We start from the raw sequence: 18639 nt of genomic DNA, 5'->3' as shown, positions 1-18639 counted from the left end.
TTCTTGATCTATAAGTTTAAATAATATTGCCTGCCTGAAAGTCCCTCAGAAATTTTTTATGTGGGCAGTGGAATGGAGGAAAAACACAAGGTCTTGAGAAGCATTTTTAAAAGTTGGAAAACACTGCAAAATATTCGAGGCACAAGCGCAACGGTCAAAGATGTCTGTCTACCATGTTTACATTGAAAAATAATAGAAAAGTCAAGTCAAGTCAAGTCAAGTTTATTTGTATAGCGCTTTTCACAATACAGATTGCATCAAAGCAGCTTCACAGTATTAAATTAAAATAATACAACAAAGTTTGTTTCAAGAGGAATTTATTGATTGATAAAATTAAATTAAATATCCCCAAAAAAGCAGCACAGTGGAATACAAAAATGTGATACACATCAGGACAGAGAAATAGTAATAAAAAGAAAACGCAGGGTCTAAAGATTTGTTATTAAAAAGTTGAACTTCTTTAAGTTTTTCACAATTGCTAAGACACATTTCGTCACCCTTCACCCCTTTTCTCACAACATTAATCACAAAACCAAATCTTCAAACAACATTCACAAAACCCTTGACTTTTTTGGCAAAATCAAGCAATCGGCTCAAAACCATTTTATCTGTGCTCAAAATCAAATAATGCTTTCAAATCATACACACCCAGTCAATATAAACTCTTCAGATCATTCATTAGACACTACATTTAAAAAAAAATGGAGAACGCAGCATCCAAAGCATGTGGTTACAGAAATAAATAATAAATAATACAATATATAGTACACAGCAAAGAAAGTTTGCAATTTTTGGCGAAAAAAGTATAGTAATCGCAACTTAGCAAGGTGAATATATTGTATACTGTATGTATACTGCAATTATAGTATTGTATTGAATATTGTGTAGTATTGAATGTTTGAACCGCTGTCATACTGTAAAAATACAATACAATAGCCCAAATGTAAAAGCCCAAAAGGTCAAAGAAAACTCTAAATGAAAAGCATGTTTCTGTACACTCAAAAAAGTTGTGCAGCTACAAAATCAAGGTCAGTGAGAGATTCGTTCTGCTTCAGCATTATGTCTTTGTGCTGGGTCCAGCCTGAGGACTTTGTCCTCATCACAAGCAATGTTGTTTCTTGTTAGGCAAAGAAAAACAACCTCTGGTGTGCCGGATCCAGTTTTGACAACACTCCACACCTTGCTCTTCATCATCCTCATCCTCTTCCTCCTCTATTGTTGGTATCAACATTCATCTGAGCTGGCTAGTACAGTTGTTCTCTTTCATCATCTCGTGTTCGAGATCCACCTATGGGAAGGGTATCCGTACCTGTTGGTTTGATCACATCATTAGAAACAATTGGGAAAAATGTTGAGCCGTTGTGTGTACACGATGACAACTTTATTGTAGTTGTTTAACTTTTTCCACTTGTGTTTAGCATTTTGCAACACAAGTGCCTCACAGTGCGAAATGTGTTTAAGTGAGAGAGAATGCGTTTTGCAAAAAATAGTGCTTAAGATTTGCAAATGGTGTCTAACTGCCTGAACTTGATTAAGGTTTTGCAGAAAGAGTGATTTATTTGACAAATGGGCTTAGGCTTTTGAGAATTTGGTTCAGAGAATGGGGTTTAGTGTTTTGGCAATTTGAAAAAACTGTAACTTGAACACTGCGCTGTGTGCGACACTGCAAAAGACACAAGCGCAACGGTCAAACATGTCCGTCTAGCTCATGTTTGAGGGGGAGATAATGGAAATTCAGTGCAGCTGAGCGCGAAAGACGCGAGATGCGAACATATCAGTCCATCTAGTGCATGTTTACATAGAAAAACAATGGAAAAGTGGCACAGTTGAATGCAAATATTTGTGAGAATGTCCGCTTATCAAGGTATGTTGATAAAATGACGACTTTTGAGGATGAAATAATCTCTGGATTGGCCAAATTTTCTAGTTAATGGCATCAAATACTCAAAAAACATATTACAGTTTTTTTTCAATTGCTAACAAGCATTGTTCAATACTGAAGCCACATTTTCAAAACTCTTCACAGTCTGCATTACCAAGATGGATCTTGGCCAAACAGTAAATCTCACCTCCAAAACTAACTCAGACCAACAAAACACTTCATGTCTCAAACTAAGCTCGTTCCACCATAACACTGGCAACAATTCTCATTCAAAAAACATACGTAATTCATAATGCACTGACCTAAAAACACTAACAACAGGGAGTATAACATAAATGATGAACTTTTATTTTTAACGTTTGAATTTTTCTTTTTCACATAAATATTCATTATATGATAAGAATGAGATCTTTTCATTTTACTGACTGTATTACAACTTAAAGAATTAATGAGAAATTAAGCAATTCGTTTTTTTATATATCTTTACATATATTGCATCTTTACATGCAAAAATACATGTCTAGTATAATCCCGTACGTGTATTGGAGACACAGCAGGAGGCCTTTCTGTGTGGATTTTGTATGTTCTTTCAGTGTTTACGTTGGTTTCCTCTGGGTTTCCCCCACAATCCAAAGACAGTACAGGACATGTGATTTGGAGACTGTAAGTTTGCCCGCAGGTGTGAGCGTGAATATGAATGTGTGTGTCTCATCCTGTGATGGACTGGCCATCTGTCCAGGGTGTTTTCCTGCCTATGAACCGAGACGCTGGGAAAGACTCCAGCCTCCCCACGACCCTACAGGACAAGTAGTTTGGTAATTGTATGGAACAGATGTATGGATGGATGCACAGTACTGTGAGGGTTCCAGTCCTCCCTCTCTCTCTGCCACTCTTCTTTCCCCAACAATGTGTCTTCCTTGATGTTTCCAAACAAAATCATTCTGAAGCCATCTCGATTTACCAAAAGAAAAATGATTCACAGTTTCACTGAATGTGTGAAGAATTCTGAAAATGTGGCTTCAGTATTGAACGATGTTTGTTAGCAATTGAAATAAACTAAGTTCATTTAAATATACTAACATATACTATAATATAATAATATAATTAATAATATTGTAAAGTGGGTTTCCGGTTATGGCGCCTGAGCAGTAGATGTGTTCTAATTTAAACCTCAGCGTTTTCGTTGGCATCTGGCAGCATTTGTTTATTAACTGTTTCGTGACTTCAGTCACTTGTGAAATGTCCAAAGGAAAGAGCAAACAGGTTGATAAAGACCGAGAAGGCGCCTCTACACCGGGTGCTAGCATTACGCTAGCCGAGATCAGTGCTCTACATAACGATCTCAGAGCCTCGATCGCTGCGGACCTCAAAGCATCTTTCGAAAGCTTGGCAATCAAGCTAGATAGCATTCAGTCCACTGTGGCAGATCATGATCTTCGCATCGGTAATCTCAAGTGTGGCACTACTGAAATTAGTTAACAGCTTGAGCAAGTCGAAGCTATGTGTTCAAGGCTCCAGAAGGATAATGAGTGGCTCAAGGCTGAAGTCTCAGACCTGGAGAGCCGCAGCCGGCGCCAACATATTCGAATTCTGGGCTTACCCGAGTCAATCGTCCAACTACATTTTTTCCCCAGATTCTGGTGGATGTCCTTGGATCTCAGGTGTTAACCTCGCCGCCTGAGCTGGACAGAGCTCATCGTAGCCTCGCACATAAACCAGCGACTGGGAAGAGACCGCGACCTGTCATTCTACGATTTCATCGCTTTCAAGTGAAAGACCTTGTCATCCATAAATCTCGCAAAAAGGGTGAGCTGCTGTATGAAGGACATAAGATACGTATCTTTGAGGATTACTGCCCTGAGGTTTTGAAACTTCGAGCCGAGTATAAAGATGGGATGTCGTCACTGTACAAATGCGGTCTCAAACCTGCGCTTCTCTACCCTGCTAGACTGCGAATCATGCTTCCAAACAGTGAGAAGAAATGGCTGGCTTCTGTTTTGGAAGCCAACAACTTCATCCAGAGCTTGGACTCGTTGTAAATTCGGTGTGGCTTGTGGACTTGAATCTTGTCTGTTTGCCAAATTTGACAAAGTATTATTTTTTCTCCCCCAAACTTGCTCAATATGAAGGCTCTTCTGTTTGATCTTGCAATCTCATTTTTTTTACAGTATGGAAATCTCGGGCATCTAGTTTTATGATGTGTATTTTTTGCTCTAAATGGTTCGTTCTGACATAATACGTTCAAGCTCAGAAAACTGGTCATGTTCATAGAATTAGCTATCCATGTCTGCGATGAGTAACAAGGCGGCACCTCGTGGTTCACTGAAATTCACCAGTTTGAACGTTAAGGGACTGAATTCTCCGGTGAAGCGAAAAAAGTTCTTAATTATTTGAAACATTTGAATACTAGCATAGCCAGGAAACAAACCTCAGGCCTGCAGATCATCTAAGAATTAGAAAGGGATGGGTGGGCCAGCTCTACCATTCTGGTTTTCAGAGAAAGTCTCGAGGGGTTGCTATTCTCATACATAAATCAGTTCCTTTTTCTGTCTCCGAGGTCATCTCGGACCCCTATGGGCGTTTTATTATTATTAGAGGACAGATCAATGGAATTTGCTTGATTTTGGCCAATGTATGTGGTCCTAATTGGGATGATGAGGCTTTTTTCAAAAGTTTTCTCTCCCCGATTTGCATTCCAATCAAATAATTCTGGGTGGGGATCTTAAATGCTGTTTAGATCCTTTTCTAGATCACTCTTCATCTAGGCCCTGTGTGCAGTCTTTTGTGCAGCAATATGCGGTTTCTGATTTGTGGCGCTTTTTTAACTCCAACACAAAACAGTTTTCTTTTTTTTCACCCGTTCATCGTTCTTTCTCCCGCATTGACTATTTTCTGGTTGATAATAAATTGCTTCCATTGGCTAGCTCAAGTATATACAATACTATTATTATTTCAGACCATGCTGCTGTTACATATGACCCGGCTTTACCAGGCCTTTCAATGTCCCGGTCTCCTTGGCGTTTTAATTCCTAATGCGCAATGATTCCGATTTTATAGCGGTTATAATCGATCGGATCAACCTTTTTATTTCCACAGATATTACTCCGGATGTTTCAGCTAAGACAATTTGGGAGGCATGTAAGGCTTATTTAAGGGGAGAAATTATTTCATATTCAGCTTACAAGTGAAAAGTGATGAATGAAAGGAGAGCTAATCTTTTTAATACTTTGACAGACCTGCAGTCTAACTATGTTAATTCTCCAAGCTCCGATCTCTTTGTTAAGCTTCTCACGGCGAAGACAGAGTTTGATCTACTTGCTCCAAATGAGGCAACTGAAGCTCTGCATTAGACTCGTTGCAATTACTATGAATTCGGTGATAAATCGAGTACATTTCTTGCCCATCAGTTGCGTCAGTCTGCTGCCACACACCTCATTACTCAAATATCCACCTCAATTGGGTCTTCAGGTTATCCACTTACTATTAATGACAAGTTCAGAAACTTTTACGCCTCCTTATATACCTCGGAAAACATAGCTGAAGAGGCTCAATTCAATAACTTTTTCAGTTCCATAAATGTGCCTTGCATTGATCTTGATATCTCTTCAAATTTAGTAGCCCCTCTTACTTTAGATGAAATTAAGATAAATCTCACAAAATTAATCCTCCCTCACTCTTTACGGCAGGCTATTATTTCTCTTATTCTCAAGAAAGATAAAGATCATTCTCAGTGTAGTAATTATCGCCCCATATCCTTACTTTGTTCAGATGTGAAATTATTAGCTAAAGTCCTAGCGAGGCGTCTGGAGACGGTACTTCCGACCATAATTTCTCCAGACCAAACAGGGTTTATTAAAAACAGACACTCTTTTAATAATATTAGATGCCTTTTGAATATTCTTTACTCTTCTTCTTTGAATGAATCTCCAGAATTAGTTATTTCCATGGTACATGGTACCTGAGAAGGCATTTGATAGAGTCGAGTGGCACTATTGTTTTACACACTGAGGAAATTTGGTTTTCCCGACCAATTTATAGCTTGGATTAGGCTCTTATATCTCCCTTGGCCTATGTATGAACAACCAATAACTACTCTGAGTATTTCTCCCTTGGTCGCGGGACTAGACAAGGCTGCCCACTTTCCCCCCTGCTGTTTGCAATAGCTATTGAGCCTTTGGCAATTGCTCTAAGATCTAGTGCGATGGTTGGCATACAAAGGGGAGGGTTGGCGCATAAGCTATCCTTATATGCAGATGATCTTCTGTTAGATGTGTACGACCCTGGCACCTCCATTCCCTTGGTGCTGAATTTGCTAAAAGATTTTGGCCTAATTTCAGGCTATAAATTAAATCTGAGCAAAAGTGAATTAATGCCCATCAACACGGCTGCCTTGGATTATCCATTAGCATCCCTGCCATTCAAAAATTCCTCTCAGAGTTTTAGATATGTGGGCATACAGTAAATGTGACAATAAGCTTTTCAGATCTATTTGATCACAATTTTGTCCTGTTGCTTAATCGTCTTGTACAGGATTTTAATCGTTGGTCTCTCCTTCCTATATCCCTGATTGGTAGGGTTAATTGTATTAAGATGAGCAGGCTCCCTATTTTTTATTTTTTATTTCAGTGTATTCCTATTTTTATTCCAAAGTCCATTTTTTGTTGCAAAGTTTCTCTGGAATAAAAAAACCCCTCCAAAGCTCAGGAAAGGCATTCTGCAGAAGACAAAACAATTGGGTGGCCTGGCTCTTCCTAATTTTTTTATGTACTATTGGGCAGCGAATATATGCTCCACCCTTTACTGGTTCCATTCAAGCAACTTCGTCAATTCCCCATCCTGACTCCACATTGAGAACGCATTGTGTACGTCCTCCCCCTTGGCAGCTCTTTTATGCCTCCCATATACAATGTCCCCAATTAAATATTCTGTATATTAAATATCCAGTCTTAAAATCTGGACCCAATTTTTGCGGCATTTTGGTCTCATACCCCCTTGTTTTTTTGGTCCAATACACTTGTATTTTGGAATAGTCTGGAATAGTCTTCCTGATACTGTTCGTTGCTCAGACTCGCTCTCCCAGTTTAAAACTAGATTAAAGTCGCATCTCTTCAGCCAGGCATTCATATAATCCTACAGTTCAAACTACAATCCGGCCTCTAGCTCATAAATGCCAGAGGAGAACTGGCCCCCGACTGAGCCTGGGTTCTCCCAAGGTTTTTTTTTCTCCATTAGGTCACCTGATGGAGTTTTAGGACACCATTAGGTCACTTGATGGAGTTTTTCGGTTCCTTGCCACTGTTGCCTTTGGCTTGCTCAGTTGGGGATATTTTGGGGATATTTAATTTAATTTTATCAATCAATAAATTCCTCTTGAAACAAACTTTGTTGTATTATTTTAATTTAATACTGTGAAGCTGCTTTGATACAATCTGTATTGTGAAAAGCGCTATACAAATAAACTTGACTTGACTTGACTTGACATTCCCAGAATATATGCACATAGTCCCCCACCATCCCACAATCTCTCCAGCATTGTGATAACGGCGAAGTACTGTCAAATTTGGCAACCACCAGTGGAACTCTAAAGAATCTCATTTTCATTTTCCAATCAAATTTAATACCCCCTTGTTATCCCCAATACATTCTAACCCTTTGTTTCATCCCTCCATTTTGGATTGTGCATATGCATCCTGGAGAGACCTTGTATTGGTTTCTATTGCAGACCTTTATATTGATAGTGTTTTTGCTTCTTTTGATCAGTTGAACTCCCAGTTTAAAATCCCCAAAAGTCTTTTTTTTTCCAGATATTTACAAATTCAAGACTTCGAACGTAAAAAAAAGGTTAACTTTCCAAATGCGCCTCCCCCTTCAGATTTGGACACCATTCTGAGCGTGGATCCTTGTACTAAAGGGTCAGTTTGTAAATTAGTGAATATAATTGTTCATTTGCATTTTTCCTCTGATAACCTATGCATTGTCTGGTCCCAAGACATCGGTACTGACATCAACGGGGAGACATCGAAACCAGTCTTGAACAGGGTTTACTCCTCCTATCTTTGTGCACATCACAGACTCATACAGTGCAAGGTGGTTCATAGAGCACACTGGTCCAAAACCAGGTTTGCTCGCATTAACTGCTCTATTGACCCGGAGTGTGATCAGTGTCATTCTGGTTCAGCCACTTTAGTTCATACATTCTGGTCCTGCCCTGCCCTGTCTTCCTTTTGGAATATTTTTGTCTCATTGACAGCCATAACCTCTGTAGAAATACCACTTTGTCCAATTATTGGTTTATTTGGGGTTTTCCAGCCTGGCCATTCTTTGCCTTTTTATTTCTCAGACTTTGTAGCTTTTTTAATTCTTTTGGCTAGACGCTTAATTCTATTGAATTGGAAGAGCCCTCACCCTCCATCTCACACTCGCTGGGTTAGAGATCTTCATTTCATGAAATTAGAAAAAATTAGGTACTCTCTTCGCCGACCTAGCGCTATTTTTGTCAAGCTTTGGCAACCTCTTCGTGAACATGTCCAAACTCTCCAGCTTGTCCAGTTTGATTTCGGACCCCATTCCCTGACCCCAAGCCCACCAATCACCACCAATCACCAGCCTAGATGACACTACTTCTGCATTGTCTGGTCAATATATAATTGGGTTTACTGTATGCAGGATTGTATTGGAAATGCACTTGTAAGGTTTCTGTTGTTGTTGTTGTTTTGTTTGTTTATTGTTGTTTTTGGGTTTTTTTTGTTTCTTGTTGGACTTCAGTGTATCTGTTTACTGTTACATATTTTAGTGTCTTTTTGTCTCCCACTGTTTTGTAATGTATCTTAAAATGTATAAATCATTAAAAATATATAATAATAGTAATATTGTGAAGTTGGTTAGATATCTAACCAACCGGTCCATATCCAAAGAACTTTCTTCTGCTGTGTTTTTGTGTTTTCGAAAATGTGACATTTTTCGACAAGCAGACATTCTTATCACGTCTATACATGTTTTCTGTACAACCATTAGCCAAAGTGCAATTTTTATTTTATTTATTTTGCGTCTATAATTCTGGTATATAAAACCGCCCCGTGAGTGGTCATTATACATATCAGCCAGAAGGTCTCTTCCTTTGAAAGGGTGGCTCATGGCTAAAATAGACTGCAAATCACTTACTGCTGAATATAACATGAGGTCTGCACTAATGAAATCTCTAAAGAGTCGGATCAATCGATCCTCCAAATCTAGCTCTTCACATGCTGTGCTCCTCAACACTTAGCTGTTTATCTACATACAAAATCTTACAGTGTAGCCCTATTAACTCAATTTCTGTTTTGTATCTACCCAACAGTGGTGCCTCCAAGCTGTTTCATGCCCTTCCTCATTCTGCAATCACTTCCCCTCCTGCTAAAATCTCCTTCAAGACCTCGACCCTCCTCCAGCAGGTGTAGTCTTAATGACGCTTTGATGCCATATGTCAGATTTCATCACTTGCTGAGTGAAGTGACTTTTTTCTCAATCACTCCAAGCAACTATATCACAACCGGACGACACTCACCTCTTTAGACACAAATAACCCCCGAAAACAGTTTATCCCAATGTTAGTTACCTGTTATCATCAGGAAGGTGACAAGGGGCCCTTGGTACATTTACATAACCTATAGCTATTGACTTATATAGACAACTAGATCCTTCAAAAGCAGATGGGCTGTAATTTCTCTACGCATGTGTCAATGTTAGCACTTGAGTGGCAGCCTTGGTAGCAGGTTACACCGCTGACAGTTCTATTATTAGCACTGTCACAAATTGCTTTCAGTAAATTGTGGTTACCCAGAGTGCACTTGTTAGGGTTGGTAACAAGTAATCACAGTGCTTAGCGCTTACATGACATGAGATGTTCGGTTTGTTCATCATCTATAGTACTGAAACAGCAGAAAAGATTGTGTCACAACCAAGATTGAACTCACTTAAATGAAAACAGAAATAAACTGGCGAGATAACAGTGCTCCCAATGTCCTTTAAACCATCTGTGGACAATTTAGTTACCACTACAGCAGGCAATTCCTCTACCTGAGGCCCAGCCTGCAGAGAAAACATACTTCCCAGATTATACTACCGGCGAGATTCTGAAATTGCGTGCCAATGGACACCTTACTATCCCATGAGGCCACGTGAAAAGCACTGAAATTATGCAACTGATGCTAGTTGCGCAACAATGACAACATGTTGAATGTAGTGCGTCTGGATTCAGTTCATACTGCACACATTCATGCTATATAGAACACTTTTTTAACAGGCATGAAGTGATTACTTTTTCAAAAGAAGTACCTACTCAGAGAGTATGCCATTTCAGATTCATACATCTTTATGAGTGAATCTTTGAATCACTGACTCAACCAATTGGTTCAAAAATACTCATTCACAAAGGAATGAAACACAACTTGTGATGATTCTCCATCGGAAATAATTTATATACTTTATAGATATTTTAAGAGCAAAAGACAGCAGAGGTTTAAAATGCACTGTGATATCAATTTGTTTTATAATATTGTGACCAAATCAGACAAGAAAACAACAATAATGGTTGGTAGTTACCATTATCCCTACCCTGCTCTCTCTTAAGCCGGGTGCACACTGTGCAATTTATAATAGTCCTTTACGATTGTTCCTTGTCAGACTGTACGAATATGATTCCTCGCTGTAAGCCATGTCACACTGTAAGATCTCAGTTGTCATTAATGTCAGACTGTACGACAGTCAAGACACGTTAAAAACGGATTCACGCAAGAAAACGTGTCCAGAGTTTTACATAATCAATCAATGACACGTTCGGGGATGTGAGCTGCGTTACACGCGGGATTGAAATGGTGGCTACAAAGAAATCTCTAACGTTAATTTTGGTCATGGCTTGTCTTGAAAAACGAAGACAATTTGACAGTCATCGTAGGACAAGTCAACACTTTAGGACTGTGAGTCAAATCTTCTGTCACCGCCAGAAATTCGCCGGAGGTCAAATTTTACCACAACGTCATTAATCGGCTGTCGGTGAACATGTCAAACTAATGATCAAAGACTTCAGATTTTAGCCAAGGATCAGAGGATTATTTTAGGATTTGCAGGTGTGCAACGGCTTTAGTTAAGAAAAATATCTCAGCTTTCAGCCTTTCACTACAGTGGCCCAGTAGTGCGCAACACAACGAAATTTAAAAAGCAAACATAAGTGCACAACACAACGAAATGAATCCACAACACAACGGAAATGAGCCACAACACAACGGAAAATGTACAACACAACGGAAATAAGCCACAACACAACGAAATAAAGCCGCAACACAACGGAAATGCTCCCGACCACTAGAGGGCTCTCGGAGCGCGGTAAAGTTAGTTTTCCTTGCCATTGTTCTATAGAGTCGGCAGTCTTAATATATCAATACCACGACACGTTTTTACAGTATGTAACCATTGTATATCGACATAAAATATACTTCAAAATCATACAAATTATACATTTTAACAACTTGAAAGAATTGGCTGACGTTCCCTTAGGGATCATGCGCTGGTAGCATTCTAGAGTATAAATATGCAGCTACAGTATAATGCATGTAGGTGATTTTGAATTAATAAATGTTGCTATACAATGGTTAACTACATACTGTTAAAACGAATAGTGGTGTTGTTAAATTTTTTAGACTCAGTGGCATGGAAAACTAACTTTATCGCGCTCCGAGAGCCCTCTAGTGGTCGGGAGCATTTCCGTTGTGTAGCGGCTTTATTTCGTTGTGTTGTACATTTTCCGTTGTGTTATGGATTAATTTCGTTGTGTTGTACATTTTCCGTTGTGTTGTGGATTAATTTCGTTGTGTTGTGAACTTATGTTTGCTTTTTAAATTCCATTGTGTTGTGCACTACTGGGCCACTGTATTTCACTGAGATTGAATGCAATCAAATCATTTTCAAAATCGTGAAATTTACTTTATGTTTTTTTTTTTATTCTAATCTATATAAATTTAACAGCAATATATTAAATGCAAAAATATGGTGTTCATTGGAGCTTTCAACCCCATTTTAGTGTTTTACATTCATCACGGTAATACATGTAAAGTTGAACAATTAGCTCAGTATAAAAAATATTAATACTCACCTTTAGAGAAAAGCTAAACATGAATCTCATTGACTTTCTGCAGCAAGCATATAATTAATGCAGAGAGCTGTAAACATTTTCTTAATTAACAGTCGGCTGCCCTCACTGAAAGAAGTGTGACAGGGTAAAACGAGCAGGGCACCGTGCAGGTCTAAGAGCGAATAAATGTCTTGTTTAGATCCCATGGGACTGCGAGTAGCTCATGAGCAAGCAGGTTTTCAAAGCCCTCGGTTAAACTCCAGGTTTAATATGGAAATACCACATCAACAAGACAAGGCAATCTTCCAGCCCTGCCAATACACTGATAAAAATGTTCTGTACAAAACCACAGTGTTTTTCTATATGGAAAGAAACATATCACTGCCAACCTTCTACGGCAGTGGTTTTCAATCCTTGTCCTAGTGACCTACCGCTCCCCACATTTTGTATTGTTCCCTTATTTAACACACCTAACTCAGATCATCAGCTCGTTAACAGAAAGTTTGTCAGATAAGGGAGCTACACAAAATGTCCAGAGAGGTGGGATTGAAAACCACTGCTCTATGGAACCCCAAAAGTAACATTTGCAGGAAAAGGCTAGACTTAACCTGTGTGCGTTAGACAAATTTCTTTTGCAAGCGACAGTCTCATAAGTTTTTTTTCTTTTTTTTCTTTTTTTTTTTTTCTATAAATGTCACTTTAGGGGCTCCTTTGTTTATTTATCACGTAAATAAAGGGAACAGTTTACGTATATAAGGCTTTACATTGGCACACTTAAAGTCACAGTGAAATCAAAATTGACAATTCTTATTTTTTATGATATATTGCAGTATTTATTCTACAATATTTATCCATTCACATCTTCATGTGCACTCAATCTTTAATAAAAAATCTGGTCCACTACAACGACGATGTTTTTTCGGAGACAAGAACGTGCCTGTCCAGAGATGGACCTCATGGGAGCTTCCAAAATTGGATTGGGTCCTGTTCCATTGTGAGTCCCCGTTTACCATCAGTGAGATGGAGGAGGATCACAATGCAGCCATCTAGCCCGTGCACATTGTGCCACCCACCGCCACCGTCCCAACAGGCGTCGAACATGAGCCCACCATAGACGCCAGCGCCAGTGCCGAAATCTGAGTCCAATATCTTCCCGAAGCCCGAGCCGTAAGTCCGACCAGGTGCGTGACCAGGCAACATCGTCTGTCCCAGAGGGATTACTGGTGGAGTACGAGGGGATGGTGTGGAGACCTGTCCTGTTAACTTTGTGGATCCATCTCAGGCTGATAGTTCGCCAGCTTGACCCTGAAGTGTCAACCCATTTGCTCCACATAGAACCTCCAAGCCCCATCACTCCACTTCGGTCCACTGACCTGTCGTCTCTACAGGGCTTCGTCGTCCCTCCGGCTCCACCTTGGTCAGTCATCGCTCTGCCGTCGCCATGGACTTACGGGCCTTCGTCGTTAACTTGTCTCTCCTCCCCTTTGGCTTTGTAGGGCTCCTCCTTCCCTCCGGCTTCGCTTCAGTCCTCCGACGCCCTGGCTTCACCTCAGCTGCTTTTCCCCATGTCTCTGCCTAAGTCTCTTGGGCCTGGGTTTCCATCACCTTCAGCCATGTCTCAGTCGGTCGTCCCTCTGGTTCCATCTACCAAGTTTCCACCATGGCTCCTCCTTCCCTCGACTTTGCCTTGGGCTTACGTAATGGGATTCGGCCTGGGGATTCCGCCCTGGCACCTCCTGCTAACTCCTCCCTGGCTTCTACCTCCATTGTCTCCTCCTTGGATTCTCCCACTGTTTGCTTCACCCTTCGCTAATGTGACCGCATCTTTGTTAATGAGTTCCAAAAGCTTTAAATATCTTAGCATAAAAGTGGATCCTATCAATATTGCTTTGTCCTGTTGTGTAACAATTCCTCAAGATTTTATTTTGTGCTTACTTTTTCTCATAATTTCCATATTCTGTGCTGCACCGAAAGTTGTGCTGGCCACTGATGCTAAATGCGGAAGCAATTATGTATATTAAAGGAGTCATAACCTAGTATTACCTTGGATACCCACGCTCTATTATAGTCTTTCAAAAGAAAAGTGGAAAAAAAATAAACACAGAGCTCCTCTGACCCTTATTTCTGAAGGCATTATTGTCTAGCGAGATCTGATGCGATATTTTGGCTGTCGTGGATGGTCATTTTAATAATGCAAATGAGGGGCGCGTTGATTGGTGGCAGGAAGGAGGGGGGTTGACACCGCAGGTGACTTCAGCATATCATTCCAAAATGACATCAAATTGTGAATGAACCCGACCTGGCCGCGACCTACGGAATTCAACCGTATATGCACGAGCCAGACTCTGAATCTGAGCTGGAAAGGGAAGATGTAGAGTTGATGGAAGGACGTCTACATCAAGATGTCTCTGAATGGTAAAGACAATCATTTTGACTGAGACATACATTATACCTTTTATTTAATGTAGATTAACGGAGATGTAGTCTACTTTTTTTTATCAGCTTACAGTGGTTATTGAGATCAACGTTTGCTATCATGTGGTGTTTTTGCCTTGTTTCACGTTGTGGTTTTTTAGACATTCAAATTTGTGAACGATTCCGGTGTAAAATGATTAGCACAGACACCTAACGTTAAGCCAGTGGGAAGGGTTGTAGGAACCGCGTCATTAAAAATGAATTTAATCCACTGGTCCCTGACAGCTTGGTCCGTTCTTGGGAGAGAAAACACATTTAAGTTACATGTTGATTCTGGCAGTCAACAACAGAGCAACTCACGTGTGCACTACGTTTCTGCATCTTTCGCGACTGAATATGAGGGGGAGAGGGGCAGGGCGGGCTTCCTGCAGCATAGGTCTGCGGTGTCCATATATGGTATATCCTGCCCCGTCTTGACGTCAAGTCGGGGCAAAAATTTAAATCTCGTATTTGAGTGCGCGTGCACGTGGGCTGGTTTACGAACCCAGGGGTAAACAAACGCTTCACTTTTAAATATCGGCTTCCCGGCCAGTGTATAATCGTTAGGCAATCATAACATACATTGATTCTCGTGGAAAAGTGAAAATTACAGGTCATGACTCCTTTAAGAAAATGATCTTGGCTATTTTTTTTACAGTTACGGTCAGTGTAACTAGTAAAAAGTACCTGCTCCAAGTGTAAATTCTAAGCGGTACAATCAGCCTACTCCTTGATGTCAAAAGAGTGTAATGCACCGAATTAACTAGTGTTATACACTCAACATTCATTGGCCTCTATGTGCTTTCTCAATGAACACCCCACAGCTCTAAATGATTGACATCTCATGGCATTTACAAATCCAGAGTAAAATTCCACAGTTCACCAGAGTACAATTTCCAGCTCGTTTATGAAGCTTTTGTGCATTTCCAGCTTGTATCTCATTAAAAATTTCAAAGCCATGCAGTGGTAGCAGAATAATAAATATGTATTGTATTGGTATGGTTTGAATCCCTAATTAATTTAGATGATTATGATAAACACAGAACAGATGTTTCTGACCCTACAGCAGGGGGGACTACATCAGTGATTCACAGAGAAGAACATTTGAATGACCTTGACATTTCACTTTAGTAAAATGCCAGTTGATGTTCTCAGCTGACTGTGGAAAGGGAAACAACCAGCCGGAGCAATATTGATGTTAAGTTTCAGCATTATACAGACTACAGTGTGATTTTATTATTCCATCAAACACATTACTCATGCTTTTTTATATATAAAAAAATAAAGATAGCTATAACGATAACTATATTAGCGCACAATATCAATCTGTTTATTATAAAAAGTTCTGTCGTTTTCCGGTCGAGCTTGATTTAATAAGGATGGATTATGATTGGCTGTCAATGTGTTTATCATTCATAAGCTGAAAAAATAAAGTTCTGAAAGTGATTCCATTGATATGGTGTCGCTATCATTATTGTTGTGGTGTGGACTGCTATTCTTTTACATTTAGAATGATTTTTATAATTTGCTGCTGATGACTGATTAAAAAAAAAAGTGTCTAAAAGTGATTCCAACAATATTGTTCTTCTGTGCCGTTATCGTTATATTTGTGGTGTGGACTCTGTTATTCTTTTAAATTCAGAACTATTTTTAAAACAAAATCTTTATTGTTATCGTTATCTTTATTAGAAAAGGCTCTATAAAGGGTTTCATAAATAGAACCGTTTAGGGGTTCCCATCATGGGATAACTTTATTTAGTGTAATTTTATTTTCATAAAAAAAAAAAAAAAAGTTTATTAAATTTTATGAATTAAACACCATGTAAACAAACATACAGAGAAATAAATAAATAACCTGTTAAACGTGAAAGTATTATAAAGTAATTTAAAGGGACACTTCACCTCTGGAAAGATGAATGTGCATTTAAAATAGGTCATTTATGTAGAAGAAATGTGAAATTATTTTTGAATTTTGAGCTTTCTAGACTGAGAAAAGCCAGAAAATGTATTTTTGGCTTATGTGGATGAAAGACAACAACTCCCAGAATGCACTTGCTTCGCTGCCCTTGGAGGCCACTCCCAAGCCACGCCTACCGGTAAGAGAGCGCAGTTGAAAACAACAAGGCTAGGCTACTAGTGAGTCTCCGTGACGAGTTTCCCCGGGATTTCGAGATCGCCCAAAACGTCCGGGATTCGGCTTTTGCGTTCTACAGTCGCCATTCATTATATGTTTACTGTGGCGAGCAGGACGACACTGAGGGCCGCGGAAGAACGGCGCGAGGCCGGTGGCGTGATTACTGAGACGCACAGGTCTCGTATCTCTCACGGAGGAGCGGGAATTTTCTTAGCAATGTTAAAACGCACATCAACCGATCACTTGTTTAGCGTTCATGTAAACACTACATTTAAATTCACCAATCGGAATGAATTCAGTAAGATTGAAACAAACATCGGAGGATTTTTTCCAGACAAAAAATACATAAATCTCTCATCTCAGGGGGATATGACGGTGGAAAGCACGGTAATTCGAAAATACTACAGGTTTTCTACTAATACAAAGCTTAATGCTAAATCCTGAATCATCCCTTTAAGACATTTATTCTTATATAGAATATTTTTAGCATAAAGTGTTCTTTAAAATTGAATCAAGAATCCATATAGAACCCCATTGATCCTTTTTATCTTAGAGTGTAGTGTAGTAGATCTCAGTGTGAATAGGTCTTAAAACTGAAATCACAGAGTCAAATTAAATTGTGACCCTACAAAATGCTGAAAGGACTACATGATCCAAAATCTCAACAAAACAAACAAACAAACAAACAAACAAAAAAATTATAATAATAATATATTTGATATTTTGTTGTTGAGATGTGATTTAATATGACAGCCTGAAAAGGAACCTAGCTGAAGAAAGTGGGATTATTTGAGTTGTGTGTGTGTGGTTGTATTAATAGGCCTGCGTGTTGAGTAGTAGCAGGAGCAGGTGCTTTTGGCTGATTGAGTCATCTCTCACCCTGTGCTTCCCTCCAAGACCTTGTCCTCCCCTCTCAGTAGTCTTGTGGCTCTAGCCCTATAGGCACACACACATGCTGCACACACACACACAACACACACACACTCAACAAATGCCCAACAAAACTAACGGCCAAGACTTCGTCTCTTGCTAAATTGCATTTATAGTTCACCCAAAAAAAAAAATTTACTCACCCTCATGTTCTTCCAAAACCTGTTGTATTTTTCCTGTGGAAACAAAAGGAGAATTTTCATACAACAGTATTCCATGCAAAAGTGGCCATGGCTGATAGTAGAGACCTGTTCCTTGCACAAAGCTATCGTATGACCTCTTGAAATTAGACTTGAGATGTACAGCGTACAAGTGCTTTTATGGTGGTTTTTGGAGCTTGACAGACATGGTGACTATATACAGTGTGATTTCATAAGAATTTGAGACTATTTGTTTGTAATGTTTACACACACAAACCAAACCTAACTGTAAAGGTCCTTGCACACTGAGTCCGGAATTCTAGTCCGAATTTTTCGCAGGTAAAAAAACAAAAAAACCTCACTTTCCGTTTACACACTGCCTCCGAAACTTTCGCCTGTCATTAAAATATTCTGATCAGGTTAGATTTTCTGCGTTTTTCACATCCGTGGCAAGCATTTTGAGAGGTGCTTTGACCATTCAGAGCCACCGAATGACGAATACGAAAAAACACATTCGAAAATTTCGGACTGAGTGTGCAAGGACCTTAACTCTATGGTAAGTACATGTAATGAATCAATATTACTCAGTACTTATTTGAGTAAGTACAATGTACTGTAACTAACTAACATTCAAATAAATTGTAACCTACTTTGTGATTGCTACATCTACTGTATATTGCTTTGTTCATCTTAAATATTGCAGAACACTGATTATGTGTTTTCATCAGAGTGTGTTAACAATATTTTGTTATGAACAGAGGTTTTCCTTCTCTGCCTCTTTTAAATGTGCATCATGTATCTAACACGCTCAGTGCAGACAATGGGAGTGATTGACAGGTAGTTTTATTCAGGCAGAAGGGCTTTCCCCTTGCTCTGCTGCTCCCCCAGGTGTGAACAAAGGACAGAACTAGAGCAAATCCCCATGTGGCACAGGCTGATCTCTATGAATGAGTATAATTACTGCTCTGTGTTTCAATGTCTCTGGAGGAAAATG

The 18639-nt window shown here is 39.4% G+C and overlaps 1 long non-coding RNA gene across 1 annotated transcript; it reads right to left on the bottom strand.

Moving 5' to 3' along the window:
• Positions 1 to 512: 512 nt before the first annotated feature.
• LOC309509045 lies at positions 513 to 17681 on the bottom strand. The gene is made up of 3 exons (XR_014209782.1): positions 17649 to 17681; positions 17455 to 17511; positions 513 to 1309 (listed from the first exon to the last, which is right to left on the bottom strand). It is a non-coding gene; the product is annotated as an uncharacterized lncRNA (long non-coding RNA).
• Positions 17682 to 18639: the final 958 nt, after the last annotated feature.

Source organism: Leuciscus leuciscus, assembly GCF_965113295.1.
Source record: "Leuciscus leuciscus genome assembly, chromosome: 11".
NCBI lineage: Eukaryota > Metazoa > Chordata > Actinopteri > Cypriniformes > Leuciscidae > Leuciscus > Leuciscus leuciscus.
Note: the sequence above shows the minus strand (reverse complement) of the source record. Positions and strands in the feature narration are given on the sequence as shown.